Raw genomic sequence first — 18,373 nt, 5'->3', positions numbered from 1 at the left:
GAATATTTGGCAGCAGTATATATTGCTATCAATTTCAACGCTCATATCGTATCGTCGGCTGACTCGGAAAACACAGATTTGTCTGATACGTGTTCAGAATTTTTTCAAACGTTTTTCTCCAAGTGCGCGACTTTAGATGAAATATTAGAACAAGCAAATGTATTCATTATGCTATGCGGTCTAGAGCCTAAAATCACTACATCCATTTCCAAGTTTATATACGATATTGTTACAAAGGACAAACGTGTTCTAGAGTACAGAAGAACAATAGTAAGAACGCATGCAACTCTTATATTAGATATCCAAAAATGTATTTTTAACTGTATAAAGGAAACTGGTAAACCGTCTATGTTTTACCTAGGTGACATTTGTATCGGTGACAATCATTTTGAAAGAGAAATTATTTCTCCTAACATTTTTCCTGACAGTGTCATTTCGTTTAGAAGTTCACAAGGAATAAAGTCTTTGCTGAAATATCAGCGACTTGAAGCAATTTGGATTCAATGTAATATAAGTAAGGCTGATAATAAGTCTATCTGTGATGCAATTGAAAATAATACTTCAACATTGAAATCACTGTATGTAAAAGGCGCGGAACTTAAAATGGGAGCAATAGTCAATCGTCTGCTTGATATGAGTCATCTTGTCGCATTAAAGATAAAACAAGTTCGTATGCAACATGAAGAAATTACCTCACTATGCACTTTCCTATCATATAGCAGTAGTCAGCTTGAACAGATAGCGATTACACCCTACACCTGTGAGCGCAATTTAGGCCGTGAGAGTAATACAAGCAGTGAGCCGAGTCTTGCCAGTGAGCCGCAGGAAGTAGATTTATCCAAGCATCACCAACTACAGTACCTGAAGTTCGGTAACTCTGTCACTGTGACACGCTTTCACACTTCAAACTTAGAAACATTTGCATGCAATTCATTGAACAGTACAAATTATGTGAAAGTATTTGATAATCTTAGTACAGCTAACAAATTGACAAACCTTTGTTTTCAATATGATGATAGTCCAAACAAAAATTCTTCATACCATACTGTAACAGACAAATTGGTCTCATTGTTACAATCACTGCACCAGCTCCGTACACTTTCTTTATGCTCGTTTACACTTACTGACAATATAATAAAATTTCCCTCTGAGATGAAGAGTATGAAGACCATTCTACTTGCCTTTGTCAAAATGAGCTTGACAACATGGCGACAGTTTGTTAATAGTCTTCCTCTAATACCGCTACCAGTAGAGGTGAGAACATTGTACATTTGTATAACACGAGATGGAGAGGAATGTAACCCTGATGTAGCCTTCATGATTGAAGGAGGAAGAGGAGGAGTAGAAATAGCAGCTGCATGGCAGTATGTTAGAATGCATGAGGCGTTGTTCAATGTGGAAGATAAGGACATAACTTGTTTTTCAACAAAAAGTATTATTCAACGGTAAATCATTACTGTTATGATACTGATGACTTTCTTACATTGTACTGAAGTGTGTGTCGATGTAGCAGATATACATATATTACCAGTTTCTAGTGAAATATTTGTTTTAAATGTAGAAGTAGAAGGAAATGATTACCATGGGATCATGGAAATTATTTTTATGTTTTGATATACTATGTAATCACGTGTTTTCCCCCAGTTTATTACTGAAATATACCAGTGTTATTTAAAAAACATTCTTTAACTCTACATATGGATGTAACAAGGAAATCATGTCTAAGTTGTACAGAAGATCTACGGTCAAACTTTATAAAAAGGTCATACTTAGACACGATGAATAGTGGTTTTTACTTGCGGGTGGCTTTTTAACAGGTAAAAATATACCACAAATGTTGCTTTCAGATTTATTTGATTTTTTTTAACCAGGTGGTTTATATTCTCAGGTAGTCTTTAACGCGACTTTGAAACATTTACTATGAGACAATGTATTTCATAAAGTAATAAATCTATAGAAATTTGGATTTTCTCAAAACTTTTCAATTTTTATGTTTTGTTACACACAAAATATTTATCATGGCTGTTTATCTATTTTCAGTAGCTTTGTCCCTTTTTTCTCGCGTTGATATATGTAAGACATTTAAGGATCAATAGTCATATATCTTGGCCAACATATACCTTCACACGGGATTCGAATTACGAGGAACATACGTCTCATTCACAATTATGACAAGACTAGCTGGCAGGAGGTGGTAGATTTGAATACCGGATGAGTCGAATGTTCGCCTTGATTTGAATGCTGACTGAGGCGTATATTCGACATGATTTGAATGCTGAATGAGGCGTATGTTAGCCGTGATTTGAATGCTGGATGAGGCGTATATTCGCCATGATTTGAATGCCGGATAAGGCTATGTTTCCTTTGATTCGAACGAAGGATGCGACATATATTTGCCGTGATTTGAATACCGGATGAGTCTTTCGCAATGAATCTGATGAATTTGAATTCTTTAAACATATGTTTTACCCTTTCAGTTCATGTTCATATCAAAATGTTGACCAGAACATGGTTCAGAGGATATTATTTAGTATATTTTATATGTATTTTGTGAAATGGTAATATCATTTTATTTTTCAAATCAAACGTGTTTATAATAAATGTGACGTCATACTTAAGATGATTCATTCTAACATAATCTAATTAGTCGTTTAGTCAATCATAACCTCGTAAAAAATGAAATCCTGCTTAACTTAATTGTAATATAAAATTTAAATGAGTATTATAGTGCAGATGATTGCATAGTAACCAATTCCAGCACATCTGAACACAGAACCGTGGTATATTGAACGATAAACCACAAGAAGATTGAGATTATTTCATAATAATACATTGACATGCAAATTTCTTTAGCTCTAAATGAAATTGTTTACTTAGAAAGAAAAGTAACAGCTCATTTATTTTACGAAGAAAAACGCGTAATTACACGTTTAATCTGAAAAATGTGTACATAAATTATATGATACTATGTGATCAAGATACAAAACATATATTCTGTTCAGAACTGTACTTAGATATGAAGACAATATATATCCACATAATTTAGTCATCAGTGATCAATAAGTATGATTATATATATACAACACAATTGTGACGTAAAAAAAATACTGTTTTTTAAGTCTTCAAAGACAAGTTTGTAAATTATCTTATACTAGTTCTTTGGTTTAAACTGCCGATCATTAAAATAGTTGTAATAAAGACAATTATGAGATAACATTTTTTTTAGCATTTGAATAAAGTTACAGTGAACAGAAATTGTTCTAGTTTGTTTTCATATTGCTTTGTTTTGTTTCCCTTTAGAAAGCTACTTCTACCATACAGGGTTTCCTTGCAGGACTAAGAGCAAAAAAAGTACTCCCATTAGTATCTGTGAACATCCCTATCCAATGGACCATTTCGTGCGATTTTCATAAAATGTCTGTGGTCAAGTCGATATTGAGAACAAATGACCTATCAAGGGATCGAACTCACGGCATTATAGTTTTGTAGTCTGAAACACTTTCTGACTGAGCTGGTCGAAAGAAAAACTTTTATGTCTTCCTTTAAAAGAGGGCGTATATTGACTTGCTCATCGTCTGTCTGTTTGTCTGTTCATCCGTCAGTCGATTAGTTTGGTTTCCGAATAGTATCTAGAGACTTAGTAAGTTGATAACATGTGGTCAGTAGTTGACGGCTATTGTTTTGGGGTCAGTAGGTCAAAGGTCAAGGCCTAAACACTACGCACAATAACTAAATACCGCTGTGTTCTACACTGGTCCAACTTCAAATGATGCATACCTTTCGACTGTAGATGACCGCTATTGTTTTAGACATATATAAGTGTATAAGCAAGTGCTGATATTCAGTCAATTCACCCTGCATCGGACTGAAACACATGCACATATAATCTCGACGTTACTGTGGCCTTGAAATTTAACCTTCTGACCCCCAAATTTATCATGCCATTACTATAGCAACTGCCTGATAAAGCCTGTCTGAGAAAAGCAGGCTTTCTCAGGTCAGTGACTTGAGAACACTTTGCACTGTTTAAACCTATGATTAAATCCAAGGGCATCAAATTGTGTCCATTTTGCATTTAAAAATTATTACGCCCTCATACGACACTGAAGTAGGTCTTTAAAATCCAAAAATATATATATAAAAAAAAGCAGAAGAAACAACAAATTGTAACCACATCTCTGTTTTGCTGAACACGAAAGAATAATTTCAGTTTGTTCCCAAGTTAAATTTTATCCGAAATTCAGTTGCTAGACGGACACCCATTCTGACCAAGCAAACGTTTGAAGTGAATTAAATACACACGCCATAACGCCGCTTGGCAGAAAAAATAGGCAGTACCGTTTCATCTACCGTTGATTTTATTCCATGGAAGTTCATTCCAGATGCAATATTCCATGATATAAATACGGAGAGCTAAAATCCTGAACAAACCCTTTGCATGAGTCATTTTCCGTTTCTACGAGCGTTTCCGTTATATAAACATTTTTGTGGTAATTGCAAATATGGTAGGCATACGCTATACATTATTGACATGGTCTCACATACCTATTAAGAGCGCATTTATAAAAATATTGGCGCAAATGTCTTCTAGCAGTTATTCTAAAAAACAAGATGGCGTCATTTTGAACAAAAAAATAAAATAAAAAAGAAGTCCGGCAAAACAGCAAAATCTGGTCCACTCCTATTTTTGCACTTTATTTCGCATAATGGTAGGATAAAAATTAATAAATTATGGCATGATAAATAGAATAACGGCAAGCCTCGCTCCTTCCAGGACCATATCTAGCCTCGTCTGAGAAACCCTTTCTCAAAAGACAGTAACCTGTTATTCTCTATCAATAGGGGTAATTACTGACCAAATATAAAACTGACATTCGCCCAAAACAATAAGATAAAAGAAATCTTAAAAGGGCATTTATGATTTTTTTTAAATTATACCAAGGCTGTAGACTAGCCATTAGACTGTGATAAAGTATTTTTTTTTTTTTAAATGTGAATATGGCCATTCTATACTCTATGTCCGTTATAATCAATTTTGCGAGAAAATACCTCTACAATAGACTGGCTTTTGTAATTGTTACATAATTAGAATAAAGGAAAAATTACAAAAGTTGAAATTCTGTGAAAAAGTCTTTGTTATCGGTCTAGTGGCTAGCCTACCAATCCTGCTGCCTCGGCCTTTACGGAGAATACGGAAATATGCGATGTTTCACGACTGGGACATATCAATAGAGTCTCATGATAGCAATTAGGTCCTGTAGTTCATATGAAATGTATTCTATATTTAACCAAAACCCCATACTTAAGAATTATACAGTGTGCACAAGTTTTAAGATCAAATGTGCCGCGCCATGAGAAAATCAACACAGTGCGTTTGCAACCAGCTTTGATCTAGATCAGCCTGTGCATCCACGCAGTCTGGTCGAGATCCATGCTTTTCGCTTTCAAAGCCTATATTGGAATAAGAGAAACTGCTAGCGAACAGCATGGATCCTGACCAGACTGGTTTTCTCATGGCGCGGCTCATGATTTAAAAACAACAACAAACAAACCTGCTTATTAACTTTGATTCTTCATACAGATACAAGCATGCAATACATGCAATACAATGGTAAAAGGAAGTTTGGCTGGATCAAGGCGAACACCAGGTTGGTGAGGTCCCAGCCCTTTAAAACATGAATAAATATCGGATATGACCACAAATCAAATGCCATTAATATATTTTCATAATCATTATCATCATTACATGGTGGCTGTCTTATGCCATTAGTTTCGACAATGTTGCCTGGTACCGGACGCGTTGGAGACGTTGGGCTTGGTCCTGATTTTGGAGAGTCCAGTCTGCCAAAAAGACTTCAATAATTGTTTTGCTGCTTGTGCTCCAAAGACAAGGAAGTCTGCAAAGAGTTGTGTCAATTGCAATTGATAACTGATTTCCGAAGCATAAGTTAAGAATTCGGAAGAGTTTGCGCTCTACATTTAAGATTGAAAGAGTGATTTTGCCAACTGCATTTACTTGAGATGAAATAGAGTGCGACCTCATAAAAATCACTAATAAGATGTTGGTTGTGTCAAGATCCGGCAATTTATTGTTCCAAAATGTTTTTGCAATAGCATTTATGTGATAATACAGTACAGCAAACTTCACTGATGGAATACCACTAACAGTCCCGATATTTCAGATTCCAGTGATTTTTGTTCATTTATTTACACGACATAAAAGACAGTGCCACCTTATAATGATCTCGCTTGAGAGGTTGGGACGGGTCTAAATTCAAGAGTCCGGTATGTGGACCCCATTCATTTGATATTTACAAAAACATCTTTGGAACACCGGACGTTGAAATCTTGATCAGTCCAAAAGTCTGAGACGCTTTCTATAAGGAGGTGCCATTTTTTAATTGTCTACGGATGATGAGATAATGAAAAACATCTTTTGGACACACCTCTCACGCCCTCTAGCACCGGCTTAAGCGGAACTCTATTACACATATAATAAATGGCCATAAAGTATAACAACTACGAATTTATAAAAACGAGGTAACACTGCAGAGTCTTAAATATAAAGCCACCTTTTTATAATCTAAATGTACGCTAATTGCGCGTTTGTGCTATATTAACGCATGTAATCATGTTCAGACTGAAATGGTCTACAGAGGACCAGTCATAAATACGACTGAGTAATTATAACAGAACCTTAATCTGAAAGATTTTATTCAGCTCGAATGGCTTTTGCCAGGCATGGCTGGATCCCACTGCTACAGACCCTTTCATTACATACATACATTTGTATACTTAGGTAGCAGGGTACACTTCGAATTTTGGCCCCCGTCAATATTTTCTATAATTAGAACTTCGTGATTTTGGATGTCTGTAAATTAAGGTGAGAGATAATGATTGTTAATTCTTTAGACAATTTATACAGCCGGCACATGTAAAATTCTGATGCCAGTTGTAAAACTAACCGCTGGTAGCTTTGTGTGAATCAGTGAGGCACCTTTTCGCGGGAAATGCAAATCACGGAAGGGTTCCGTGCTTGTTAATTGATACTCAGGAACATTTTCGCTATTTTGTGAAAAAAAAACGAGCTGGATGGGCCCCCATTCCGTTTTTATCTTGAAGTTCAGTAAGGACTACTAAATTGAGAAATGCAATAAAATTTGCCATTGTTCTTGCAGTGGGATCATTGCAGGCTGTTCAAAAAGTGCAAAATTGGTGATTTTGGCATGCTATTTTTCATGGATGGTGTAAAACTTTCGTTTTGATAACTTTCTTTATTCTTGTATGAGAATCCTGATCTTGCCATTAATTAAAAGCAGAAAACATGCACGCACTTTATAAAATGGCCACACTGATTCTGCTCATAAGGGAAGTGCAATATTGCGATTCGCGACATGTAAGACTGTCCGTGCCCCAAATTTTCGAATCTAAGTGTACCCTGCTACCTTATGTCTACTGGTATATCAGCCAAAATGGACTGTAGTATTTGAAATATAAGGTCGAAACTCGTTTAAAACGGTGAAACGAGGAACGATGCAACTAAAAGTAGTCCAACCATTATTTTTTTTTTAATCAGACGGGAATTGAATATAGGGTTTTGTATTCATCAGGCGTTAAAATTTTTTGTTTCCGGTATCCTGACCTACCCTAAATATTTGGCCTGACCCTAAATGTTTTTATGGCCTTGGAGATTTTTTTTTCAACTTTTAACAAAAAGTTGCAAAACCGCACTTTTTATGCCTTAATCATGGTCATAAACATGATGTTAGAAATCAACTTACTGATGCTCCAAAGGCATAACCCCCCTTATTTGTATTCATTTTTGACACGAAAATAATGTCCGAAAATTCCAACTTAATAATTAACAATTAAAAAAAAATACCGACCTACCTACTCTAATTTTAGCATGTTACCGGAAACAAACAATTGTTTACGCCTTAGTGAAATATCGGCTGTATTTCAGACATAAAATTCGTATGCAGGGCCGGCTCCAGAAATTTTTGATTGGGGGGCACCGGTCTAGGGGGATCAGGGGGACATCCCCTGGATTTTTTTTTAAAATACAGGTCTAAAATGTTGTCCTCAGGTGTATTTATTGGTGGGTGTACTCCCCTCATATTAGGGACGGTCAGGGGGCCCTCCCCCTGGAAATTTTTGAAATACAGTTATGAAATGGTGGCCTCTTGGGCATTTTAGGTCTAAATTTTGAGGTAATGGAGGGGTTATTCCCCTCATGATGAGGACAGTGGGTCAGGGTGCTCTCCCTCTGGAAACTTTTGATATACAGGTATGAAATTGTGACCTCTGATGCGTTTCTGGGTCTACAGTTTGAGAAAAAAATATTCCTTTGCCAAAATAGTAGTGTGCATCTTTGGTGAGGATAGGTCACTTCGGGCCTGGTATGTATATAATAAATCTTTGTAATACCAGACTGGTAAATCTTAGCCCGACCAAACCTCTTTGATGTGTTTGTTACGAGCTTACCCTGTCATGTCTACGGCGGACCAATTCAGTGTGATTTTACAGTATCAACAATTACAGTACTATATTTGGAACAACGAAATTACTGACTTTAACGTGTTCTTTTAAATAACATGAATGTTTAGAATCTCATATAACAAGCATTTTAATGTGTGTTTTTGCACAATTTATCACCATTCATCTTCAATATACAGCTTATTACCTTTGCACAATCTGTGTGAAGTCATAATGTCTTAACTCGTGGCAAAATGGTATAACTTCCTGGTTGCGCATGTTTAATGAAGGGACAAAATTATAACTTCCTTAATTACTATTGATTGTGAAAGTTCTCTCCCCTCTCCAATGCGCATAACATCTGCGCCAGTCATTACGCTAATATTTGAATGATTTTACAAAAGAAGTTTTAATTTGGGAGTTAGAAAAATGTGTCTGCAGACGATACAATGACCTTCGGATGCAGCAAGGTTATCGTCTTTGATGCTGCCGTACCTGCTTTTTTTTTACAAAATTAAAAATGTTGAATAATTAGTTCCTTTCATCCATTATTTGTATGCACACTGCTAACTGTTTTGGGCAGCTAAATTCAATGTCATTTTAAACATTTATTTCTACAGTATCTACACTGCTAAATCTATTTTTTCATGGACTGAATGTTTCAAAACATCTTTAAACGTTCTCTAAACACTGAAAGGTTGCTCTTCTAATCAGTACTTCGGTCTCAGTTAGGAATAATGGAGACCACGTTCAAATTCCGCTCCCATCGAGATTCGAACCCGCGACCTTCGGATTAGTGGTTTATCACTCTATCCCACAACACTTATTTAATGATTATGAATTTACGTAGAATGTTGATTTTGTTTATCGTTTTGAAGTACTCAAGTCCTCCCAAACTATTGTTTTATGTGCTTCAAAGGGACATCAACTGCGAACGATTAGCTTTAAATTTGTTTCCTGTTATTCATACATAAAATTATGACAGTAGCTGGGGTCTTAGACCTTAGATAGCACGTGAAGAGAACACCAAGCATGCCATGTACAGTATCTATTTATGTCCCATACGACAAAACAGACGACTCATCAAAAGCTATATGTTCTAATTCTTTGATAATTTATGATACCAAACAATATCTATAAAGATAACTATAAAGCGAAAAAAATGTGCGCTTTCTTCTTATTCTTATACATGTATATTAATCTGTTTAGATTTTATACACCAGAGTTTTTTTTTCATAACTGGCTGCGCAGGATTATTACTCATAGTGATTACTAATAGGTTCAATACCGATTTTCGCATATAGATGCTACATAATTTAATTACTGTTTTCCGTGACTATAGTTTTACCGTTTTAAAAGCAAAACTTAACAGGACGTCCATGGCGTCGCGGCAGTGATATATATCTGCTCAAGATATTATCATTTTTGGTCTGAAGTCAGATATTTCTGCTTTGATTTTTAAACCTATTATTTAGCTGCATTTATTCGTAAGTAATTGAGTGGTTACGTTCATCTCTTTTGTCAAAGATGGTTGATTTCAGATTTTCAGAAGCATAGACCAAAGCGACTATGGCGGCTTTATATTAAAAAAAGTTCAATACGACATACAGAATCGGAACATACTAGTAGGTTATCTTTGGAATGAACATCGACAGAGGCATTCATGATACATAATCATACAAGATTTTGTATCAATCACATTCACGTAAGCTGCGTAAGACTTCGTTCACTGGTTGTCTCGAAACGACTATACACGTACACAGACTGACCAATCAATTTACGTTTGCGCAAAATACTAAATGTCCATCGCACCTGTCACTTTAATTACTTGTTTTTGACAAATTATCCTCTTATCATGTTTATAACATGTATTTTATGTACATGTAGACGTCCTATTAACGTACGTTACGACGACATATATAAATCTGAAGAGATACGGAGTCAGTAAACAATCATGAAGTATACAGTTATTTTGGAATTACTCTGCATTAGTTTTCTATATGTTTCGGCGGAGGTTTCTTTCGGTAAGTTAATTCAATTGTGGCTCAATATTGGTAGCTGCTAGGAGTCCAGAATTATATTTGGTTGCGGCTAGGAGCCCTGTATAATCATGATAATGTCAGCAGCAGCTAAGAGTTTGGTATCATATTGGTAGTGGCCAGGGGTCCAGTATAATATCAGTAGCAGCTCAAAGTTTGGTATTGTATTGGTAGCGGCAAGGATTCTAGTATAATGTCAGTAGCGGCTTAGAGATTGGTATCATATTGGTAGCGGCAAGGAGTCCAGTATAATATCAGTAGCGGCTTAGAGTTTGGTATCATATTTGTAACGGCAAGGAGTCCAGTATAATATCAGTAGCGGCTTAGAGCTTGGTATCATATTGGTAGCGGCAAGGAGTCCAGTATAATATCAGTAGCGGCTAAGCCTTGAGCTTGGTATCGTATTGGTAGCGACAAGGAGTCCAGTATAATATCAGTAGCGCCTTAGAGTTTGGTATCGTATAGGTAGCGGCTAGGAGTCCAGTATAATATCAGTAGCGGCTTAGAGTTTGGTATCGTATTGATAGCGGCAAGTTGTCCAGTAGTAGCGGCTTAGAGTTTGGTATCATATTGGTAGCGGCAGGGAGTCCAGTAGTAGCGGCTTAGAGCTTGGTATCATATTGGTAGCGGCAAGGAGTCCAGTATAATATCAGTAGCGGCTAAGAGTTTGGTATCGTATTGGTAGCTGCAAGGTGTCCAGTAGTAGCGGCTTAGAGCTTGGTGTCATATTGGTAGCGGCTAGAAGTCCAGTATAATACTAGTATAAGTAGCGGATTAGAGTTTGGTATCGTATTGGTAGCGACAAGGTGTCCAGTAGTAGCGGCTTAGAGCTTGGTGTCATATTGGTAGCGGCTAGAAGTCCAGTATAATACTAGTATAAGTAGCGGATTAGAGTTTGGTATCGTATTGGTAGCGACAAGGTGTCCAGTAGTAGCGGCTTAGAGCTTGGTGTCATATTGGTAGCGGCAAGGAGTCCAGTATAATATCAGTAGCGGCTAAGAGTTTGGTATCATATTTGTAGCGATAAGGAGTCCAGTATAATAACAGTAACGACTTAGAGTTTTGTAATGTATTGGTAGCGGTAAGGAGTCCAGTATAATATCAGTAGCGATTTAGAGTTTGGTATCATATTTGTAGCGGCAAGGAGTCCAGTATAATATCAGTAGCAGCTAAGAGTTTGGTATCGTATTGGTAGCTGCAAGGGTTCCAGTATAATATCAGTAGCGACTTAGAGTTTGGTATCGTATTAGTAGCGGCTTGGAGTCCAGTATAGTATCAGAAGTGGCTTAGGGTTTGGTATCGTATTGGTAGCGGCAGGGAGTCCAGTATAATAGCAGTAGCGGCTCAGAGTTTGGTATCGTATTGGTAGTTGCAAGGAGTCTAGTATAATATCACTAGCGGCTTAGAGTTTGGTATCATATTGGTAGCGGTAAGGAGTCCAGTATAATATCAGTAGCGGCTTAGAGTTTGGTATCGTATTAGTAGCGGCTAGGAGTCCAGTATAATATCAGAAGCGGCTTTGAGTTTGGTATCGTATTGTTGGCTGCAAGGAGTCCAGTATAATATCAGTAGCGCCTAAGAGTTTGGTATCGTATTGTTAGCTGCATGGGGTCCAGTATAATATCAGTAGCGCCTAAGAGATTGGTATCGTATTGTTAGCTGCAACGAGTCCAGTATAATATCAGTAGCGCCTAAGAGTTTGGTATCGTATTGTTAGCTGCATGGGGTCCAGTTTAATATCAGTAGCAGCTAAGAGTTTGGTATCGTATTGTTAGCTGCAAGGAGTCCAGTATAATATTAGTAGCAGCTAAGAGTTTTGTATCATATTGTTAGCTGCAAGGAGTCCAGTATAATATCAGTAGCGCCTACGAGTTTGGTATCGTATTGTTAGCTGCATGGGGTCCAGTATAATATCAGTAGCGGCTAAGAGTTTGGTATCATATTGTTAGCTGCAAGGAGTCCAGTATAATATCAGTAGCGGCTCAGAGTTTTGTATCATATTGTTAGCTGCAAGGAGTCCAGTATAATATCAGTAGCAGCTAAGAGTTTTGTATCGTATTGTTAGCTGCAAGGAGTCCAGTATAATATCAGCAGCAGCTTAGAGTTTTGTATCGTATTGGTAGCTGCATGGAGTTCAGTATAATTTCAGTAGCAGCTTAGAGTTTTGTATCGTATTGGTAGCTGCATGGAGTTCAGTATAATTTCAGTAGCGGCTAAGAGTTTGGTATCGTACTGGTAGCGGCTAGGAGTCCAGTATAATATCACTAGCGGCTTAGTGTTTGGTATCGTATTGGTAGCGGAAAGATGTCCAGTAGTAGCGGCTTAGAGTTTGGTATTTGTAGCGGTAAGGTTTCCAGTATAATATTAGTACCGGCTAAGAGTTTGGTATCGTATTGGTAGCGGCAAGGAGTCAAGTATAATATCAGTAGCGACTTAGTGGTATCGTATTGGTAGCATCTAGGAGTTCAGTTTAAGTTTTGTTGCTTTTTTACTTTTTTTATGTTATTACTACATAAATACATCTTATTCAAACGTAAAATAATTGTACCATATCATCACAGAAGGTTCATTCTTGCATATCAGACTGGCGTTTCCGGTTATTTTACCCATGCCGGCAAAACCTATTTGGCACCCCCCATTCCAGATGACTCACGTGCTGTTAATGACAACTACTGGTTCATACACTAATAATATATTGTCTATGTAAAATACGAAAAAAGCAGGTACCTTGATAGTTTCTCTCCGTTCCTTATTGTATATTTCTCGATTCAAAATACGTTAGTTTACCATAAAAACATAACGTTACGCAACAAACGACAAAACTAAAGTGGAACTTTGTTATTGTGCGTAACGCAAAACATCATGACGTCACTTCTGCTTAAGGACGTTAATTTCCCACGCTTTGTGTTCATTCTCCACTATAAGAAAGAGTGCTAAAAAGAAACGGCTGTGACTAAATACAGAGTTGGTGCGCCCGTGATATATTACAGACTCCGGTATATACCGGATTAACTAAATTTAAACAAAAACACCTTAAATATATATATTTTGTAACCATGGTGATTCTAACCCTAACCTTTAGTCAGTATATTATGCACATTATACACTAAATGCGTGCGGACATGCAAAAAAATGAGTATTTTTGCCGTGCGTTCCATTTGATAATAATTCCGCGCATGCGCAGAACGGCTGCACCAACTCTGCAATGAGAAACATTCGAAAGAAACTATTTCTTCCTTTTGTAAAATACGGTATGCAAGAGAAACGTCTGCCAGAATAAAATATTAACATGTATACGATATGCAAGAAAAAATATCAGTCATGTGTTTACGAATCGGATGGAAATATCCGTCCCTCGGCCACCTGCGCATGGGCGGTAATTCGGCAAGCCTCATTACCGCCCAATGCGCAGGTGCCCTCGGGACGGATATTTCTATCCGATTCGTAAACACATGACAGATATTATTATTACTCTGGTTAGAAAATATATGCATTATGCGGTTCGCTTTTAAAGGTGGTCAATCACATTTAATCAACATTTAATGACATTTTTACTTTTTGTATATTCTGGTAGAGAATTATTTAAGGAACAAAAAGACCGAATTCCTATCTGAAATGTATATTTTATTATATTTTATAAAATTTTGTAATTACTCCCCTTTAATATGAAAGTATATAAAAAGCTGGGTATTTCTTTTTATTTCGATACAATGTCTAGTTTTACATTTGCATTTGATAGACATACCAACTATTGCACAATCTGAACCAAAATGCAAGTTTTAAAGCTGTGTGTAGCTTCTGAATTCATTTATTTCCAATCTATCTTGGTTGCGCAACAAAGGGAGGTAATAATATTTTTTCAAACTTGCGTTTCTAATGAATTCCATCTAAATACATAATTTTTAATGCAAATATTTTACAAATGTATTACAATATGTCTAATATTTATACATTTCCTTAGGCAAAGTATGTTTATCAAATTTATACTTATGATAAAATAACTCTATCTTGGTTGGGCAACCAGGATGGGAAAATGAAATTTTAAAAATACCTCCAGTGAATATCTAATTTGTATTAAGTGTTAAGTGAACATAAATGAGTGTAAATGATCAGATGCTAAAGTTTGAACAAATCCGTTACATGGCCAAAATCTGATTATCCACCTTTAAAGCCTATTACAATTATAGAAACCATTAGTGAACAGTATGGATCCTGACCAGACTGCGCGGATGCTCAGGCTGGTCTTGATCCATGCTGGTCGCAAACGCACTATGTTGGTTTTATCATGGCGCGGCTCATTTTAATTCTGTATCATTTTATTCTCTGTCTAGGGGAACCTGCCATTGGTCACACAGACGTTCATAAAAAAGGAACACATGAAGTTAAAACGGCCGCTATGTTGTCTGATACTCGTATGTTTGGGCAGCCAACCGGTGCATCCTCGGCATCGAACCACGTTGATTTGCCAGGAAAATCACTTATTCCTCGAAAAGTGACTCGCCTTGGACCAAAGGCCGGTATACTTATAGGTACCGTCCACGTTGATATGCCAGGAGAACATAGCAATCCTAAAAATGGCATTCCAACGCACTTACCACCAGGCGCAACCGTGGAGGACGCTCGCGCAGCTGGGATAATTCCTGGTCCAGTAGTGATCGGCTCTGGTAACGATTTGGAGCGTACAAATTTTGGAGGTGTAGGTGGACGTAATGTTTTGTTGACAAAAGGAGGCCGAAGACGTGGTGGACGCCGCGGAGGTAGACGGCGCGGGCGTGGACGCGGGCGTGGAGGTCGCAAAAGGCGGTCGACCACTACAACAACAACAACAACAACAACGACTACTACAACTACAACCACAACTCCTGCACCAAAAAAATCTGGGAAAGGAAGTGGTGGCATCACTATTATTAGAACATTGCGACCTAAGCCGCTAGCCGCTTTAGGGAACGCTTTTAGGTCTGCATTAAATGTGCGTAACTCGGGCGGTGGCGGCCTTTTTGGATCATTATTTAGGTCTGGTTTGTTTAGAGGAAAACGCTAAGAAATGAACATATTAATGCATATGTGGTCAGCGTCAAATTGTGTATGTACGCTAACAGTGACTTCAAATGAAACACTCCTGGAAACAGCAAGACCTACTGTACTGCAAAAGAAATAGAATTTGTATAAGACTCTTAGAATTTTGAATAATTATCATCTGTTAAATCAGCGTAATGTTTTTGCTGCCAAGGCGACGGGAGTGCAAACATTGCTTTTGTTTTTGTTTGGTTAAACGTCGACCAGACATAAGTATAGGTCGACTTCCAACTTTGATGGTAGAGGAAGACCCCAGATGCCCCTCCGTGCATTTGTTCCTCACAGACTGGTACCTAGGTAGAACAACCGACCTTCCGTAAACAAAACCTGTGTGTTATATCCGGCGTTTCTTACAAAAATGAACAGTATTTGTATAACGAAAGTAGGTATTTTATCAAACTGGTTGATCTTATCTTAAATGTTGTCTTCTAAAATGTACTAAAGAATGTAGTTTACTTGACTGGTCTACGATTTGATTGTTTAAACTGTGCCAAATCTTCTTAATAAAGATCTGATCATAGTAAACAGACTCTCATTCTGGCAATATGATCAAGACCGCCTTTTCTCTCCTAGATCTACATTATTCATTGTGAGAAGGTACGACATGTATCTCATAATGTAACATATATGTTATTTGCAATATTTTTGTAATAATACATATTTTTTTCAAGTAATAATATGCCTTTTTTGCATTTTTATGTTGACAGACGTCAATGTCAACTTCAATGAGGCTAGACTTTTGAAAATGGACAGCTTTCTAATAGGCGTGATTCGTCTCGCATAATTGTGCTATTTTTAGATGGCATTGACATAATTTATAATTGTTTGCCACCATACACTTTTAATAACATTACTGAATACGATGATTACATAAAATACAAATTTGTAATTAAGATTTTTTAATTTTTTTTTGGTGTTCGCTAGTTCAATGTATTATTCAGAGTTGAGGCATTAAAACAGATAATTCGCTGTAAGCGTGTTCGCTTTAACACAGAATAAAGAAGGGGAATTCGGGACATTTGAGATTGTTCCTTATAACCAGAAAGTTGTTATAACCGTTTTTATTATAAGTGAGTTTACTGTAGAATGCATGTCAAAAACAAAAGTCATGTTTTAACTCAAAGAAATCCATATAAAGACAGATGCACATGTATATATGCATGGAAAATATGTATTAACGCTTTGCTTTATTCACTTCATTTGTGATACCGTTTTATCTGAAATAAATCGTTTGAATTATAAAAATTATAAAAATAAATTTTGATTCCCTGTTTGGAACGATACCTATTTCTACCAGACGTGTACACCAGTCCGTCAGGGGAGTGCCCTCGATAATGTTGTTATAACTTCTGGCCCAACTTTTTTTATATTAGCATTACTGTATTTATGTATACTCTCTGTTGGTATACATGCAGTAAAACAGTTTCAAACTCAATCTGTCTGTCTCCCTCTTTCACCATCCATCCGTGACGCATTTTATGTCTGAGTAACTTGAAAGTTTTATCTGGGATTTTTTTCAAACTTGGTACTCTGTCTTGCCTAGAAAATCCGGGATGTTCCAATAGGCTTAATCTAGCAAAGGTATTACACTTTGTTTCGGACACCTCAACATAAATCTTCGATCAGATTATTATATGGTTGAACTCGGTAAACTAAGTTATATGTTAATCTTAATACGCAAACTACATGTATATCGAAATTCCGAAATTCCACGGCTAAATGATTTTAAGTTGAGTTTTACAGATTGTTGGACTTTGCACATCAAACTTATTAACCCTTACCCTGCTAAATTTCTATAATGAACTTGTCCATCTTCCAATTTGGACAGTACAATTAACTGTTAAAAGGGGTGCTTACCAAAAAGATACTGACTGAATGGCGAACAGTGCAGACCATGATCAGACTGCACGGAGGTGCAGGCTGATCTTGGTCTGCACTGGTCGCAAAGGCAAAATCACTTGCCGCCAGCAGGCTAAGGGTTAACCACACTTTCTTGGATATTTTAAAGGAATCGGAATGTATTCCAGTATGACGGCCATCTTGAATTTGCGGCTTGACGCTTGACGACTAAAAGGGAACATTTTCTCTTAGGAACTGTTCTCAAACCTTTTGGATCCAAAAAAGTAAATTAAATTAACTAGTCTCAGCTACAGGACGACATTGACATAAGTATAGAGTTAACATCTCTGTTACTTGAAAAAAGTATTTTAGAATGTTATTTCAGCGCAGTCACTCACTAAACATGACAAAGCAGTCATTTACTTAAAAATGACTAAACTTATACTAAATATAGTAAGTTATTTACTAATTTATTTTGTTGGATTTAACGTCGCACCGACACAATTATAGGTCATATGGCGACTTCTAGCTTTGATGGTGGAGGAAGACCCAATGTGCCCCTCCGTGCTTAATTTCATCACGAGCGGGAACCTGGGTAGAACCACCGACCTTCCGTAAGCCAGCTGGATGGCTTCCTCACATGAACAATTCAATGCCCTGAATGAGGCTCGAACCCACATCGGTGAGGGGCAAGTGATTTGACGTAAGCGGCCTTAACCACTCGGCCACGGATGTCAGTATATAGTAAGTTAAGAATTTAAATCGTGACTGACTGAAAAGAACAAGACGATAAAAACACATGTTTGACTGCTAATTATGGTCTGAGATCAAATTTATTTTTACTATACAGACACTGCATTATTGCTTAATCATACTTAGTTTTATTGTATTTTCTAAAAAGACACTACAAACTATTGGTAATAATGCCACATTTATTTTTACTA

Source organism: Mercenaria mercenaria, chromosome 8 (assembly GCF_021730395.1).
Source record: "Mercenaria mercenaria strain notata chromosome 8, MADL_Memer_1, whole genome shotgun sequence".
Taxonomy (NCBI): Eukaryota; Metazoa; Mollusca; class Bivalvia; order Venerida; family Veneridae; genus Mercenaria; species Mercenaria mercenaria.
Note: the sequence above shows the minus strand (reverse complement) of the source record.